Consider the following 15,403-nt stretch of genomic DNA (forward strand, 5'->3'; position numbering starts at 1 on the left):
AATATTACGTACGGATTAAGTGTTTTAATGTGTATCACTGAGTAATTAACTTTTTAATGCACTTTAAATTCGATGGTTTATTACTCTGTTCATGACGTCATAAGGACGCCTCTAGCGCTTCTAAGTCTCGGTTAATGCTTTATTACGGTTCGTATGAGATTACTTGGTTTCATTTTACGACACTTTTAATCGCTACTAAGTTCCATTGACCCCAAGTTGTGCCAACCGTCACCCTCACAGGAATATACATCCTCAGATCATTTACGAGATAACCACTAAATTACTGAATCAGAACCTATTATTGTATTGGTTATAGCTTTGGTTAGATGCAATGGGGTAAAATTAAATTAATATATTATTGATTGCCTATAAATGCTAAACTCTTAAGAGCGATGAAGAAGAAAAGACTTTAAAGGCTCAAAAGCTACTGATGACTATAATACGAATATATATTAATACTTAGGCCTCAGTGGTAAAACCTACTATAAATGTTGTCATTTATACGGAACAATATATATATTTTTTTTTAATTAGGAACCAAGTCCATCCATAAATATTTGCATATATGTAAAGAACTCTTTTCTCGAGTTCATAATATATAGAACCTTTTCTTAAAGTCACCAATGTTTTTTTACAGTGATAAGACATTTAAAAAAGATATTTAAGTGTTTATTTTAAGATGACATGATTTGATTATAAAGACCTGAAGTAAGCGCTTTAAATGTTGTTTCTTGTATTTTCACAGAATTTTTTCTACGACAATTACAAGAAAAAACTAAGAAAAATCTATATACTAAGTGCTATTCATGTGAACCATTACCATGACGCAACGATTCTTTGAAGTAGCCGACGCTCGCTTATGAGCGTGAAAAGTATTTGACTGATTAAACTATAATTTTTACCTCAGGTTGCGTGTAAACTATTTTTGGTCTTTAGCAGGAAAAAGTGCAAGTGTGCAAAAGTTGACATACTTCTCTGTTGGAAAAGTAAATCCTTATAGTATGTTTGTTTCATAAACAAAACGAATACGGAGACATGCTTAATGTAGTAACTTAAACTACCAGCACTAATTCTCATGTCCTTTGTTAAGCGTCTCTTATACGAATGCACTCAATTGTTCCCAGAGCAAAGCGACACTTACTCTAACCATTGTTCCAAGCGACGAAGATACTAAATGTTTATCCTTCAAAGAGAAATGAACAGTTTATAAAAGCTCGTTAAAGAGATTTTGACGCTCTTTAAATAACTTCTAAAAGCTTCATAAGGGAAAATTTAAAAAAATTAATTGAATTTGTGTATCTGTCCGTTGGCAAATTCCTTATTTCTTCTGGCTTAAATCGTTACATACTTTAAAATAACAGATAATATTCTCTCATACAATCATATACTAAAGACTGTCTACTTTTTAATTTTTGAAGATTTAGTTATTATTAAACAAATGTTTTTGGCGTTTGTCCCGTTGCGTAATTCGAACGCAAGCTTTTGCGTAGTTTCTGTCTTTAACATAAATAAATCCATCGAATAGAATAAAATAAATTATTAGGCCTTACTTATCCTATAAAACTTTAGGCAGTTGGAACTAGGTGGGGTTGCACTTAAAAAATAAACATAATTTATTACTATGCGATGGCTTACTCTAAGGGAACAGCCATAGAGCAGAATATGAATAGAAGAGTGAGTTGAGGTCCGCTTGATCGGATCGTGCTAGGTACAATGCACTTGCTAATATTCCACATCCCTAAACGTGTATCCAAATAGACTAACTATATATGCAAGTAATAAATAAGTAAAATTAAATGACTGATGTATATGTTAAATGATTTTTTCGAAGTTTAATTCTTAATAATACTAAACACTAATTTGAACGCTTGCTTGAATGTTTGGGATCTACACCCAAGTGACAAGCACACATGGAAGTATTAAGCCCTAATTTCAAAACGAAAATTTGAACTCAAATACCTATATTCTAACTTACAACAACTTTTAAACCATTCCAAAGTTAACCTAGATTAACCACGCAAAGTTAGCGCAATAACTAAAACTATGTACATCTTCAAACTAAGTAATGATTTCCAACATTTGCAAGCCGTAACTGCGAGCGCCGTAGAACTAAATTAACTCCCTTTTAATATGAAATTTCAGTCACGAGTCTTGGTCTAGAGCGTACCGCTGCCGAAGCCACGATACTAAGTGAACTGAACAGGTTAATCGTGACATGTCTACATCATTTAGCTAATATATAACTAAACTAACTTAGCCCCGCGGTTATACCCACGTTAGCTGTTGTGCATAGTTTGAGATACTCAAGAAATGAGCTATCTAGGACATCAACCTCGCTCAAACAAATAAACAAAGTCTTCAGTTTTGCATCACTAACTATATTATTTACGAGCTGATACCCGCGTTCTTCGTCGGCGTTTAGGGGGTAGGGCATCTACCCCCCCTGGGAAATGTAGCAGAAAATGTAAGATATCTTACAAAAATTATGGCTGCCAAGATACAGACAGACAGACAAAGAAACAGACAAAAATGAAAAAATACAGTTTTGGCTTCAGTATCGATTATAGAAGGCTCTCTAAAATATGTTCATTACACTGGGACGATCTGACCAAAAAAATCTCAATGGCCCCCATAAGATCGGAAGTTGGGTATGCCCATATTGATTGGCTTCATCAGCCTATTAATGCGCTACTACTGGGTTCAAGCCTCCTGTCATAGGGGAGAGTGAATTAGAGCATTAACCTACCACGCTGCTCCTATGCGGTTCGGCGGACTTTAACGACAATCATCTTGCAATAACCGGAACCTCATAGGTACGTTAACTTACTCACTGAGGCAAGAGAGACTTACCAGAGATCACGCATCATCAATTCTCTAATTCGAGTCTGCTACTGAAAATTTCTTAAAATAAAACCTTTCCAAATTTAATTGTTATCAATTATTTTTGTCATATTATTTCCTTTTAATTAGTCCGATCTGGAAGTCGAGCGTAGAATCTACTGAACAGCGGTTAGATCAAAACTCAATACCTTCTTCTTCACACAGGGCCGTTGTCCGCACGTAAGCTATTCGCTTGTTGTGCTCAATACCTTATTGGCTCGGACTGGGGATCAGGAACTCGTGATCCGCAGCCATGCTAAACATTAAGCCAAGGTAGTTTTCAACTATCTACATTACAAGTAGTTTAATGTAAAATGTCTATTCTATCGCACATATTCCATAATCATATTTCAGTCACGATCCTCAATCTTTAGTACAATGTAACGAGCGCTGAAGCGTAGTGAGTTACGCGAGTTTATCGCTAGTTGTATCTATTGAGCGTACCTTACAAAGCCTTGTCATTGGCGTGTTCTAAAGGAAGCTGCGCTGTGTAGTGACGGCAGTTCAGAATACAATTGCCACTGCACCTACTCTTCCTGCGGATGTCGTACCACTAAAGGAATACAACGGAGAACGGGCATCAGAGTCCTTCGTGCTGCCACTATCATCTGATGCGATCACAAACCCGTCTGCAAAGCGTTGTGATTATGGATAACCCTTCCGTTCGGAGAGGCCTTAAATCCAGCAGCCGTCTGTTTTAGGCTATTGATTTAGCTGTATAGGTAGCTTTACAAACATTTTTTTAAACAAACATAAACTCACAATACACAGCAAACTGAATCGTTTTATTTTTTATTTGATATAGTGCTATGGAAGAGTTTGGCCTCGTTACACAGGTATTTTGTTCGTTACTAGAAGGTCTCCACAACATGTATCATTTACAATGAAAGATACGAAATAAAGGTTTTTTTTTTTAATTCATAGAATTAGGGTGATAACCCTGTTATGGGTACCGGAACGCTAATTCGCTTGACGTCACTTTGTGCAAAGATAGCCAGGATCTTCCCAAATCTCCTTCATCGTAGCAACCGCAATAATAATAAATAATAATAATAATAATAAATATACTACGACAATACACACATCGCCATCTAGCCCCAAAGTAAGCGTAGCTTGTGTTATGGGTACTAAGATGACTGATGAATATTTTTATGAATTATATATACATAAATACTTAGAAAATACATATAAACACCCAGACACTGAAAAACACTTAATGCTCATCACACAAACATTTTCCAGTTGTGGGAATCGAACCCACGGCCTTGGACTCAGAAAGCAGGGTCGCTGCCAACTGCGCCAGTCTCAAATAGTCTCTAAAAGTTTAAACATTGATCGCCGCTATTATCAAGCGAAGCAAACGTAGTAAAAAGCACATAATTTTTAGCAGCTGTATTAATATATACTAGCATTACATTAAATTATTTTATCGTTATCATTTGATTTATGATTAAAAAATTATGAAACTTACAAATGTTTATAAATTACTTAAACGCGGACGGGCGTAAAAAGTTTAAACTACACACACCCGTATTTAATTTCCAGTCTGTCGTGTTATTGTTAAAGACAGACGCGATAACACGAAATACAAACACCCGCGGGGCACGTTCTAAATTAATCCAATCCACGGAATAGGTATTACAGGGCTAATGGGGTAAATAAATAGGCCCGGAGACGGCGGCTACTCTTTACATGATGGAGTACAAAAGAAATATAGCGTGTTAAAAAATATGCATAATTGAAATACTTGTTATATTACTACTTATGGAACGGATCATTGTATAAACGAAATGGCACCTATTAAATGCCAAAGCTGTAAAAGATAACAATGCAACTGTTCATTAGAGATTATACTGAACTATAATAATACTTCAGTTCATTTTGCAGCTTGTTTTTTTCCTCATATTTAACCCTCTTATACGTATTTTGTGGATGAGATTAATTCATAATGATTCCCGTGGGTGTTTTGTCTTTAACGTTAATAAAGTTTTACTACTGCCTCCGGAATCAAAAGTTTCCATGTAAGCCAATTGTACGCGGTTAATCTAATCTGTACCGTGTACCGTAATCGGTATCGTAACAATTTGCCGAATGAAAAAAATACGCGCACTTCCTGCCACTTGTAATCGCTGTGTAATTCATCAAAAGGAATGTTTACTTTGATGGCTTTATTCCTTATTATAAGGATGTCTTTGTGAAAAATTATATTTACATTTACGAGATTATTATTAAAAACTCCAATTTTTTTGTGAATTTATTTCTTGCTGTTAGTCGTTGTTATTTTTAAACATCTTCTATTACAACTGTTCGAGTAACGTTTGCCACCTTTCTAATAGGTAAGTGTTATAAAAATTAGTCTGAAAGTCAGCGGGCAACAGAGAGAGCTGTGCTGGGTAGTATCTCTTCTTCAAAACAGAAATGAGAAGATCTGTATAAATAAATAATAAATAAATCAATATACCGACAATACACACATCACCATCTAGCCCCAAAGTAAGCGTAGCTTGTGTTATGGGTACTAAGGTGACTGATGAATATTTTTATGAATAACATACATAAATACTTATAATATATATATAAACACCCAGACACTGAAAATGCATTCATAGAGTTAACATAAATAGAGTTACTGACATACTATATGTTTTACTAGTACCTAATTCCTAAATATTTTGCAAGTCACAATTGTTTTCGTCGTCATTCCCAAACACAAGTTCTAGCAATGTAAGGAATTAAACCTCACATTGCCGTGAGACTTACAATGTTGTGACAAATTTTAACACCGGAGTTAGTTTGGAGCTATCCTTGACCAAAATTATTTAGCTCGATACCATCTCTAAACGTGCGTTGTACAGCTGTGAGACCCCCCTCCCCCCCCCCCTCTCATTGACCACTGAGCTCATGCAATAAAACAATTACCTTCGAAACACGTTTAGAATTTGGAACGCCAAAATATAATGAGGTCACACAGAAGTACATTGTAAATGAGCAATTTTTTTATAAACAGGTCAGTCAAACGTTTTATTATAATTTTACTAATACATACCAAATTATGTATTACTATGACGGCCGATAGGCGCAGTGGGCAGCGATCCTGCTTTCTGAGTACAAGGCCGTGGGTTCGATTCCCACAACTGAAAAATGTTTGTGTGTTGAACATGAATATTTTTCACTGGGTCTTTATGTTATTCATAAAAATATTCAATAGTGGCCATAATACAAGCTACGCCTACTTTGGGGCTAGATGATGATGTCTGTATTGTCGTAGTATATCTATTATTATTTATCAGTATTATTATATACAAAGAAATTTTTATGAAACCGAAAATAGTACAATACGGTATAAACTTTCTTACAAGAAACTAACCCAAAGTGGCAATAAACGGTGAAGTAATTTGTACAAACCACGTAAAAAAAAACGCACAGAATTAAGAAACTATAATAAAAGCGTGTACCCGTGTCTGTCTGTCTATAATCAAATCTTCGAAGTTAAATTTGATCGATTTCGGATTACCTGTAAATTTTCATCATATTGCTATCATTAAATAATTTGCTTTAACTTTTAGTGTATTTTTTTTATTGTTAACTACAAATAGTAATAAAAGCTTGTTTTTTATTATTCTATGGAAGTAAAAGTGAGTTGTGTCAATATTTTTTGCTTTAGTTTGCGTCATAATATATGAGGTTATTGAAAAAAAGATGTAACTTTATTCTGTAAATTTTTAGATCTTTACGAAAGTGTTAAAAAAATTTTAAAATCTAAATTAGTTAGTCTCTGATATAGTTGTAGAGCACCAACAATTAAGGAGATTATGCAGCGTATAAATCGATAAACTGGCATACCAAATACCTCTTTCAGTTTAGTGCGGTACGTAGTACCGTAACCTAGACCTCAAAGTTACTTACCTATACAATAGATTGCAGTTAAGCGCTATCGCGACGTCGACTAATAATAACAAAATAACCAACAATACACAAATCAGCTGATAGACCTTAATAGATATATTGTCCTGTTAGCTCAGCACGAATACTGGTCAATACTCCGAATCCTTACGGGATAAGATAAACGAGATTATTGGATACAAATCTAATTTGACCGATATTGGTAAACGCTTTACTTTCCAGTCTAGTAGTTTACGTAGTCTAGCAGTTATTTAATCTTCTGATAATCGGTCGAGTAACCTTACTCGAAACCAAAGGCAAGACGCAATATTAATTTCATAAAAATATGTTAAAATCTATTGTTTTTTTAATAAGGTTACAACTTATCCTGTTTACAAAAATTCTTCACTTCTTTATTGTAAACTTTAGATAAAAAGGAACTCCTGTCTTCAAACGTACGTTCATATATTTACCATGGTCTTTTTAAACCATATAAACGAGGTATAGCAGAAGCGGTGGTAGCCCAGTTGGACGTCGACTTCACTTTTGGGTGGCCGAGTTGGGTAGTGGAACTTTTTGTGACTGCTCGTCCAAGGAAGTACTTCCACCATGCTTCGATGCTATGTTCCGGTCTGAAGGGTGTGGTTGCCGGTGTAATTACTGGCACATGAGGCTTAACACCCATGCCTCAGATTGACGATCACAAGGGAGAAATTTGCAGGACACGTTCCTTGCATGCCCTGCAAAGTGTCGCTCTGTCTATACGCGATTGTATCCACTTAACATCAAGTGAGCCATCTGCTTGGTCCGCCAATTATATCCAAAAAAAAAACTATTAAAATATCAGTTGCTTCAACGAAACCTGCATGCCTGCGAGTTCTCCTTAATATTCTCAACGGCGTGTGGAGCCCACCAATTCGCACTGAGCCAGCTGAGCGGACTCCGGCCTAGACCCCTTTCCATTATGAGAGGAAACCCGTGACCTTTAGTGGGAATGGACAGTTTAACAGAGAAAATGTTAAGCACCTGAGAAATATGGCTACAGTCACGTGACCTATTCCAAATATAATTCGTAAGCAGAATTCCTAGTCGTGTTCCGTGAATTCCAAAATAAAAACTTTACCTAAAAATACTTACCGCACATAAAATACTCTTTACAAAAAACATTCCAAAAACATTGCTTATGTTTTCCTGTCACTAGTTAAACGGTTTGCGTGCCGACAAGGCTCATTGGAATCTTGATAACTTGGCCCCAAATTATACGAACCTAGGCCTTTGTTAAAGTATTAAATAAATAAGCTATGTTTATGCTAAATAAACCATGATAAGAGTTAAGTGATTGAAGTGACGAAATAACATGGATTTGTTTTATTATATAAACATAGGGAATAATTGGATTAAATGTGTAAAAAGTATAGTTGTGCCCTGTTTTTAGATTAAGTTTAAAAATAGCAATCTCGCTGAGTGGCATATCTACTAAGCCTTAATACAATTGACCTTTTAAAAAAATATTTCCTAAACAACAACCTATTTGTAACAAGAAACAATATAAAGTAACGTACAATATATTTGTTCTTGTTACAAAATTCATAAAGCCGGGAAGCACACTCATCATGTTTATAAAAAAAATAAACACACAAAAATACAATACATCGTACGTAAAAATAAGTTTATCATAATCCGACGAGATTGAATGATGAAAAATGTATAGCCTACTGAATACATTATTATGAAAGTTGCTGTATCCTGAAAATCGATGTCACACAATATGCTAAATCTAGCACATTGTGTGGCATCGATTTTTGTATACATTATTTACGTGATGTGAACCAAAAGTAAAGTGTACAATACATCTTTTTAATAATAAAACAGGTTTTTTTAAATTAATATTTTCCGTTTGAAAATGTAAATAAAGTTAGTAAAGGGAAGTTAAAATTGTTCGTGTGTGTGTTTATTAATATATGTAATATAAATGTATATAATCATCATCTTAACCTACTACCGGCCTACTACAGGACACGGGTTTCTTCTAAGAATGAGAAGAGTATAGGCCCCAATTCACCACGCTGGCCAAGCGCGGATTGGTATTTTACACGTCCTTGAAGTTTTGCCAATCAGGTGGGCAGACGACATCAAACGAGTCGCGGGCTGCTACTGGAAACTAACGGCCTAGATTCGTGAAGTTTGGACAACCTATAAAAGACCTATGTCCAGCAAAGGACGTCAAACGGTTGAAATGATAAAGCGCACATAGCCCCGAAACAATAGAGGTGCTCGCCGCGGATCGAACTCGGTTCCCCCGAAAAGCAAGGCGAAACCTTACCCACTAGGCTATTGACGTTTCCGCTATCATATCAAATGCTTATATTTATATACTTACTGGCAAATATGCACCACTTGCCTTATTTGTGACTGTATCTTTTACACCACCGGTTGCCTGGAAGCGATCGCCATGTAGCGATAATGCTGCCAAGTTGAACTTTTTCATTCAATTGAATAATTCAAATATCGTTAATCTTATGTAACCAAATAACCCAATGACACACGTAAACCCTTATGTTTTTTTCTTTGGACTACAAGTTGAACTGTCATTTCGCTTGGTGATAAGTGCTGATACCCGCTGTTATGTCAGACTTAATGGTAGCGGGTTAATTTAGGAGCACGACAGCTATATTAAACCCTTTCTTCTGATCGGTTTCAATAAAGCTAAATCGCTTGGCTATCTTTATCTGTCGGGTGATAACTAGACACGGCAGAAGAACCAGTAAAAATTCGAAAATTATATAATCCTAAATCGTCCCTACCTTTAAGTCCACAGATCTGACCACTACGCCAAGGAGGTGAAACATATATGTTTATGTTTGTATCTAAAAGATAACCATTAGTCGCTTATCTTCCAAGTAAAGCACTTACTGGAACCATCACATCCAGTCTGCTTTATTATGTTACAAATAACTGACAGACAGACAGATTGCATTTGCCAATAATATAAATATAGAGAACAATTCCCACTGGTGCGGTGGCAACTTAAAACGCTTTCCACACTTTATTACGAAGCTTTAAAAGTAATAGCTTTTGAAATGTTTGTCTGACTTAGGTATAGAAAAACTTCTGGAATAATTTATTTTATTTAAAATTCTTACCTAATCATTATTAGGTATTTTATAAGGGCGGAGCGGTTGTCCATATTCTTCTCTTATGTGAGATAAGAGTTATGCTGGCTATGTTATATAGATAGGTACATATGACTGAAGAATATGACCGATTTAATTCATTTTTGTTTTGTTTTGTCTCCTAATAATTGATTAAGTTAATTTTTTTTTTGTAATTTAGCTTTAAATATTTATACTTTTAAAGGCTTATATTTCTGACTATTAATTAATTGTAAATAATTTATAAGAATGACTTTTTTACATTTTAATGCATGCTGTAAATAGTTGAACATTTACTATGTGACTCATTCCAAAAAAAAAAAAGCAAGTTTTAATGTATCTACTGTTGGTTGTCCTTTATAAATAAATAAATAAATATGTATTTTGACGCCCGATGGGCACAGTGGGTAGCGACCTTGCTTTCTGTAGGCAAGGCCGTGGGTTCGAACTGGAAAATGTTGGTGTGATCAACATGAATCATTTGAGTGTCTGGGTGTTTATCTGCATATCATAAGTATTTATGTTTATTACTCATAAAAATATTCATAAGTTATCTTACTTAGTACCCACACCACTAGCTACGCTTACTTTTGGGATAGATGGCGGATGTGTGTTTATTTATTTATTTTAATACATTTGCCTGGTTGGTCTATTCGTAATAATGTTCGACTGCAGATCACGAGATCCTGTTCGATTCCCGGGACGGGACAATCAATAGTATTGGGTTTTTCTATCTAATCTTTTTGCACTTTGGTGAAAGTGAGTTTGCTACCGTTGCAGTTGCAGGACAAATCTCTAACTTAGTTTTAGCTAAATTTCATATTAAGGTCGCATTTTTCATTAGCAAGACAGTATTATAGTAATATAATAAAATAAAATAAATAAAAAAGCCATTTATTGTACTACCATACTTATACATTTTTCTTAAGATTAGTAATATTGTTGGTATTTCACATTTTTATTATACAACATTATTTATTAATTTATTTATTCCCTGATTTTAATTTACTTCTTATTTAAAAACATTATACACAATTACAATACTTAAAAGAATGCACTAAATTAAAGCATCTACACTAACAAATTTAAATTACTATTACGATTATTACAGTATTTACATTAAGTATCGTAGAAATAATATTATATAATTATAGGTAGGTCTCTGTGATTTAAGTTTTTTCGTTAGGTACGGTTACGGTAGAAGTCGCCTCTTTGGCGTAGGCCTCCCCCAGCTCTCTCCATGTCTTCCTTTCATTTTCCCTCCTCAACCATAGTGGGCCATTGACCTGCACAATTAGGTACGTCCGCCCAGCGTCTCTTTGGTCTTCCTCTTTTTCTTTTCCCATTACGTGGGACCCATCCTGTCACTATCATTGTCCACTTATTATTATTCATTCTGCAGAGACCAGCCCATTTAAATTTTTGTATACATAAGTATCATACTATACCTCATAGAAGCAATATTCATCTTACACAACTTTAGTATGAGTGAGATTGTAGTAAAAGCTAACTCAGCATCGAATAAACAAAAATGTTGTTAAATAATTGTACTCCGCGCATAGAAACCTCACGTAAACAAATCGATTGTTCAATGTACAAGGTAACATCGTCCCAGAGGCATTACAGCAATACTGTAGCTTGATTCCCAACTGCTCGATTTCCTTGCTTGCCAATACGTTGTGTTCAAACTTCATTTGATGTGAAACATTGTTAGGAGTGCAGAAGCAGAACTTCATTTTCTATACACATTGTTACATGCATTTAACTTACACGTACATATTTGGAAATAATTGTATTAGCTTTTAATTTAAAAGTTATATATAACCTGAGCAAGTGAGCGATGAGGTCTTATTAGTGGGAGGTCCGGGGTTCGATCCTAGTAGGGGCAATTTGGGATTTAATAATTCCTGAGTCTGGTCTGTTCTGGTGAGACCACCAGTCCCACCAGACCACCTGTCGTGGCCACCACCCCGCCGAAAAAGACGTGCCGCCAAGCGAATTCCGGTACGATGTCGCGAAGAAACCTTTATGGAGTGTCTGTTACATACAGACGGAGACAATTTTGACGTCAGATTGGCACAGTGGGCAGCGACCCTGCTTTCTAAGTCCAAGGTCGTGGGTTCAATACCCACAACTGGAAAATGTTTGTGTGATGAACAGGAATGTTTTTAAGTTTCTGCGTGTTAGTACCCATAACACAAGCTACGCTTACTGGGGCTAGATGGGGGTATTGACGTAGTATATTTATTTATACAACTGCCAAACCCCTAACAGATTAGCCCGCTTACTATTTTATGTGAGATTGCAGTCAAGGGCTATCTTGTCGTAGAAATAAACATCTGAGTTCTAATACAAAGAAGCGGAATTTATTGTATTTCCATTTGTATATTTGTGTATTATAATAAAAGATAGAATTGCAGAAGGATAGAAAAACGAGCTAACAAACACCGAGACTAAAACAGTTCTTTGTTTGAACACGTAACCATAAATGCCACAATTACTAAATCTTTCTTTAGAGATGAAACAAAGGTAAAACAAGCAATTGAAAAATCTTTCCCTCGTCCAAATCTGTAATAAATACGGTAAAACTAAAATCAAGAGAATACTGGCAGTAAATAAATTCGATACAAAGGGTCATAAAATCGACGCAACAGAAGTAGTCATTGAAAAAACAAGAGGGCTGATTTTGTACGTGCTCGGATCTCCTTGTAGTGTTTTCAATTTAAAGTTTCTTTATAGAGAAACATTGTCGCCGGCGTAGTTTGTATTGCTACAAACTAGATTTAATCATCATTTTGTTTTATCGGTAACTTTAACTTTATAGGTATCGAAAAATAATCTCATTTTAACACGTTTTTTAATTTTAAAATACATTCTACTGCTCGACACTATCTGTGTTACATTTTAACTTATGTCGGTCAAGTGTAGACGACTTAAAGATTTTACAAAATTTTAAAACATCACTTCTTACTAGATTACTTGTTATACTACATATAATAACTAAATATGACTAGTCAAGTTATTGGTTAATATGGCCAAATAACTAAAAATTACAGAAAATACTAAATAACATTATATTTAATGTAAATTTAAAATGTTAACATAAAAATATGTATTTATTAATGTAATCTTTTGCTTAAATAAATCTCTCATCAGAATAAAATGAATTACGTATTTCACTTGTACCTATAGGAATATATTTTATCACCTTTTATATTTTTTTATAATACTATCTGTTTCTCGCATGTTGTGTAATTTACAATAAAATGTGTACATATTAACTCATACATTCATACTTAATTTAGGTTTTTTTTTACAAATAAATAAATGTATATAAAGAGGACGCAGTAGCGTACAAACTTAGAGGAAGTTCATAAAAACAGTCATGTCAGAACATATAAGCAGAACAAATAAAAACAAAATACAGAAACTCGGAGAATATGTGACGTGTGACTTTAATTTCTTTATTCAACAAAGTGCAGACTTGTACTGTACAAAAGACAGTGACGGCTGGCTTCGTGAAAAATGTATTCCATATACTAGCGGAAGCGACGGACGAGAGTAGGTGAGTAGCGAACACATTCAAATGTCTTCCGGATGGCTAGTCTCGGGACTCGGGAAGCGAGATGTTTGCGTTTTTCCAACGTCACGTTTAAAGTAACATTTATTTTAAATGGTTAAATAAAACGTTCACAATGCAAAGAAGTTGGGACATTATACTGCCATGTGTAGGTAGTTAAAAGCAGTATTATTTTTATATAATAGTTATCTATGACGCACCATGACGAGTTAAATAACGATTTTAATTCTGAAACTAGAGCGTTAATAATAATCGTGTTGTCGTTTGTTGGCAATATGCAAAACCCATTAAATACAAGATAAATACCTACAGTAAAGATGTAAATATAATAAAATAAATAGAAAAGTCGTCGAATATTAAAATAATACTTACTGCTTTACGCGATGATAGTGAGCCCCAGATTATGAATTGATATTCACGATATTTAATCAGTGTTGATATTCACTATCATTCACCCTCTCTCCTCCATCATTAGACGGAGAAATTTATGCCAAAAAGTTACCACCACAGGGCTTTCACGTGGGTTGGCTGTCTTTTAACGATTGCTCACACGTGATTTTGTAATTTTCACTAGTTACTTTAATCTTTTTAAGCAGAGTTTATGTTTTATCTAACCCGCATTATTTGCAGCTTATAAGAAAATATAATATAGGTGGTAGCTTTCATAGAACTAATAAATAAATATTAAAGTATATTTATTTATTAGTTCTACTACGAAAATTCACACATCGCCATCTAACCCCAAAGTACGTAAGCGTAGGATGTGTTATGAGTACTAAGATGGCTGATGAATATTTTCATGAATAGGATACATAAATACCTTAAATATACATATAAACACCCAGACATTGAAAAACATTAATGTTCATCACACAAACATTTTCGTGGGAATCGAACCCACGGCCTTGGACTCAGAAAGCAGGGTCGCTGCCCACTGCACCAATCGGACGTCAAACAACTAAGTAATAAATAAAATCAAACTGACAATCTGAACTTACTCGCGTCGCGTATGTTGAAGTCACGTCCGATTTACGATTTGTACCTCATTTGTTCCATATATCTTTGATTTTTCGTAAATAGGTATTGCTTGTAAAACTACGGAGTATTGGGTGCGTGACTTCATCCCATACCCTCGTCCCTTACGTGTCCTATCTCACCTTAATAATAGATAAGCATGAAATAATTGCTTGGAATTATATGGAAGCCAAAACAAGGTTCGCGTTTTTGAACGGAATTAACTTATACTAAATTATACATTTCGATCAGTATTAGAAACGTTTACGGTTATTCTTTGACGGGAAACACGCAAATTATCTATAAAATAGATGTGTTATAACAATAAGTAGGTATAACGTACCATACTTACTTACTGCTTATGCCTTACGTACTGTCTATATATAATCTAAATAAAATCTAAAGGTGAAATGTTTGTGGTTTGGTGGTTCTTTTTGCGCTCATTTAAAAAAAGTACAAGGTCCGATTTTAGTAAACATTTTTGCACTTGATAGGTCAGTTCCTGAGGACTCTTTAAAACAAGCTACAACCCAAGTTAACCAAAAGTATCTAATAGCACTTGCGGGCGATGTCAAGCATTGATTCTGAGAGTGGAGATATATCTCCGGCTCTTATCAATAGGGGTTACTATGGAGAGCCGGAGAAATAATAAGGATACTTTGTATACTAGAAAAAAAAAGTCGTGGGCGAAGCTAGAAGTAGTTGAGAAGACTACAAAACAATAAATTATAAATGCATTTTAATTTTACTTTTACTTTAGTGTGAAATCGAATTAACCATTCCAAACGCAGCACTAATGCCGTCTGACCGCATTAATAATCTGTGGTCAACTGTTACTTGACAGGTACTAAGTATATCTCTAATCTATGTCTTGTCCCGCCATAATATATTCGGG

General features: G+C 34.8%; 1 protein-coding gene across 1 annotated transcript in view; it reads left to right on the top strand.

Moving 5' to 3' along the window:
- LOC120631752 (semaphorin-2A) overlaps positions 1-15,403 on the top strand; it is a 132,412-nt gene that overhangs the window by 40,940 nt on the left and 76,069 nt on the right. The window lies entirely within an intron of this gene.

This window comes from Pararge aegeria, chromosome 18, assembly GCF_905163445.1.
Source record: "Pararge aegeria chromosome 18, ilParAegt1.1, whole genome shotgun sequence".
Classification (NCBI taxonomy): Eukaryota; Metazoa; Arthropoda; class Insecta; order Lepidoptera; family Nymphalidae; genus Pararge; species Pararge aegeria.